This window comes from Mirounga leonina, unplaced genomic scaffold, assembly GCF_011800145.1.
Source record: "Mirounga leonina isolate KUSES-001 unplaced genomic scaffold, KU_Mleo_1.0 Mir_99332, whole genome shotgun sequence".
Classification (NCBI taxonomy): Eukaryota; Metazoa; Chordata; class Mammalia; order Carnivora; family Phocidae; genus Mirounga; species Mirounga leonina.
Window position 1 is genome coordinate 1,174 of NW_023270994.1, and position 3,734 is coordinate 4,907.

Below are 3,734 nucleotides of genomic sequence, written 5' to 3' on the forward strand. Positions count from 1 at the left end.
ACCAGGCATTGTGTAGCCATTCAGTTTATACAGAGGGCAAAACAACGATTTCACATTGGGAAGTTTAAGTTCTGATGAGTTAGAATGACCATAAAAAATAAATGTAGTTCATAAGTTTATTGAATATGTAAAAGATGAAAAGTGATTTGCAAAATACATCAAAGGACAGCACAGTAAGGAGAAATAGGCAAGTCGGGGGTTACTGAGATTTTAAGTACACTGTTCAGGGTAGGTTTCATTTAAAAAGTGACCTTTGACAAAAGATTGAACTGCATCTAAGAATACGGAATTAAGACTACATGGAGCTAACAGCTTTCTCAATAGACCAATATCATCAGTTGATTCAAACAAATAAATGGCCATGTTGTAAACCAAGCCCACTTCCGAAGCTGGTTGAGAGTCTGTTGACTTGAACTGTAAAATATGCATCACTCTCATTTTATTATGCTTCTAAATGTAAATGAGTTTGAGATTTATGCCACTGCATTTTAGCTCTATTTTTTTCTATTTTAGGAAAAGAGTGGAGTTCATGATGGGGCATGAGAATCACAGTTTCACCAGTGACTTCATTCTTTCTTTCTTTCTTTATTTTTTTATTATTTTTTAAAGATTTTATTTATTTATTTGACACAGAGAGAGACAGCGAGAGAGGGAACACAAGCAGGGGTAGTGGGAGAGGGAGAAGCAGGCTCCCCACTGAGCAGGGAGCCCGATGCGGGGCTCGATCCCAGAACCCTGGGATCATGACCTGAGCCGAAGGCGGACGCTTAACGACTGAGCCACCCAGGCGCCCAGTGATTTCATTCATTTAGGACTCTTTTCTTCCTCTCAATCAAGTCTAGTTTTCATCTCCTTTATATTCATCATTTTTATTATGACTATAACAGAAAACACAATCATGATCCTCCTTATCCTCAGGGACTCAAGACTCCATACTCCAATGTATTTCCTGCTCAGCCATCTGTCTCTCATGGACATCTTGCATATTTCCAACATTGTTCCCAAAATGGTCACTGGCTTTCTGTCAGGCAGCAGAACTATTTCATTCGCAGGTTGTGGCTTCCAGATATTTCTATCCCTCACCCTCCTGGGTGGTGAGTGCCTTCTCCTGGCGGCAATGTCTTATGATCACTATGTAGCCATCTGTCACGCACTGCACTATCCCATTCTTAGGAATGACGATGTCCGCATTCTCATGGCTAGAGGGTCCTGGATTGTTGGGACCGTCAACTTCATAGTCCACACAGCTTATGCACTCCAGTTTCCCTTCTGTGGCCCAAGAGCCATTGATCACTTTTTCTGTGAAGTCCCTGCCATGTTGAAGTTGTCCTGTGTGGACACAACACTCTATGAATGAGGAGTTTATGTAAGTGGCTTAATTTTTCTCCTTGTCCCTTCCTCCCTAATCCTTGCTTCTTATGTCCAAATTCTCCTTACTGTTCTTCAAATGAAATCATCAGAAGCACGGAAAATTCATTTTCTACCTGTTCCTTCCACATGATTGTGGTCACAATGTACTATGGGCCATTTATTTTCACATACATGAGACCCAAATCATACCACACTCCGGGCCAGGACAATTATTTGGCAATATTCTATACCATCCTCACACCCACACTGAACCCTGTCATCTACAGTTTTAGGAATAAAGAGATGTTCTGAAGGCAATGAAAATTATGCTCAAAGTAACTTTCTCCATTAAAGATAGTAATAAAAATGCTTGAAGCATGTGTTTTCTATATCAATATTCAATGCTTAGAGATTATCCATTAGTCATATCTTTAGAAAGAAAAACAAAGTTTCTATCCATCAAGAGTGGAAAGTGGATATTTCCAAACCTCCAATGAAAATAAAAAAGTTTTACAGGTATTTGTTTTATAAATACATACATCCAGAAATGTACTGTTCCCTCCCATGAAAAATTCTAAGAACTTATAAAAATTGACTTTTATAATATAATCACGTTATATGGGATCTATCCATATAACTTTTGTATTTCATGAAACAGTAAAATTATAATTCCAAGGTTACAAGCAGTTATCAAAAATTCATAAAAAAATTATAGGCAAAAAGGGTGCAGGTGTTCAAGAGGTAAAAATTCTAGTTATATGATACATAAGTTAAAAATAAGTAAGTCCTGGAGGAAGGGGCGGAGCAAGATGGTGGAGGAGTAGGAGACCTGGATTTCGTCTCCTCTCAGGAATTCAGCTGGATAGGGATCAAACGATTCTGAACACCTACAAACTCAACAGGAGATCGAAGAAAAGAAGAGCAACAACTCTCTCATCAGAAAAGCGACCACTTTCTGGAAGGTAGGACGTGCGGAGAAGTGAATCTGAGGCGATATTCGGGAGGATAGATGGTGGGGGAGGGGCCTCCGTCGGCCGCTTCTGGCAAGTGATAGAGCCCCGGGGCACAAAACCGGAACTTTTAAAAGTCTGCTCCACCGAGGGACGTCACTCTGGTGGCTAAGCGGTGGGTGGAACCTTCCGGGACAGTGTGGTCACAGGACCCTCGGGGTCACAGAAAGACCGGGGGTGCCTGAGAGTGGCAGAGCTCCCAGGGATCGGAGCGGGGAAGCCGGATGCAGAGGCAGAGCCCAGGCGCGGGCTCTCAGCTCGGGGTGGCCATAAACCGTGATCCGTGGCACAGTCGGGCCACTGCTCCTCCAGCAGGGACCCAACAAGCGGCAGATCCGGGGAGACTCACCTTCCTCCCCTGGGAGGAGCCACGCGGGAGTGCACCGCAGGGATCTGCTTGGTTTGGAGACTCCACCCGGGGTCGGGTGCCAGAGATAGAGGAGCGCGGTCACAGGCCGGGCGAGCACGGAGTTCGGCCGGAGACCGGGGAGACGGGAGTGACTGATGGCTTTTCTCTGAGGGCTCACTAAGGAGCGGGGCCCTGAGTTCTCGGGTCCTCTGGGGCAGAGATTGGGAGGCCGCCATTTTCACTCTCCGCCTCCAAAGCTGTACGGAAACCTCGCAGGGAACAAAAGCCCCGGAGAGCAAACCCGGGCAGATTACTTAGCCGGGAGGGGGCAAGGGTGGGGCAATTCTGCCTCCGGCAGACACATTTGGAAACCACAGCAACAGGCCCCTCCCCAGAAGATCAGCGAGAACAGCCAGCCAAGACCAAGTTTACCGATCAATGAGAACGGCAGAACTCCAGCGCTAGGGGAATACTGCACATAGAATTCATGGCTTTTTTACCATGATTCTTTAGTCTTTCACACTTAATTATTGTTTAATTTTTTTTTTGAAATTTATCTTTTTCCCTTTTTCAACCAACATCTTTATCAATCCCTTAAAAAAAAAAAATTTTTCATTTTTAGAGTCATATTCTATCCCTTCATAGTAGTTACCCATATTTTTGGCTTATATATATAAGTTGTTCGCTCTTTAAAATTTTGAGATAGTTTCTTCTAACAGATTAAAATATACCCTAAATCTCTAGTATATGGTGTTTTCTATTCCCCTGTCTGATCACATCCTCTCCCTTTTTTTTCTTTTTCTTTTTTCTTTTTTTAAATCCTCTTCTTTCTTTTTTCAAACAACTTCTTATCAATTCCTTTTATAAAATTTTTTATAATTTCCATTTTTACAGTCATATTCCATCCCTTCATCATATCAACCCTTATTTTTGTACATATATAAGTTTTTCTTTCTTTAAAATTTTGGGAGGCACTTTCTTCTAAAAGACCAAAATACACCCCAAATCTAGTGTGTGGCACTGAT

General features: G+C 42.6%; 1 pseudogene; it reads left to right on the plus strand.

The window, feature by feature from the left end:
• Positions 1 to 785: 785 nt before the first annotated feature.
• LOC118006853 lies at positions 786 to 1,724 on the plus strand (annotated as a pseudogene).
• Positions 1,725 to 3,734: the final 2,010 nt, after the last annotated feature.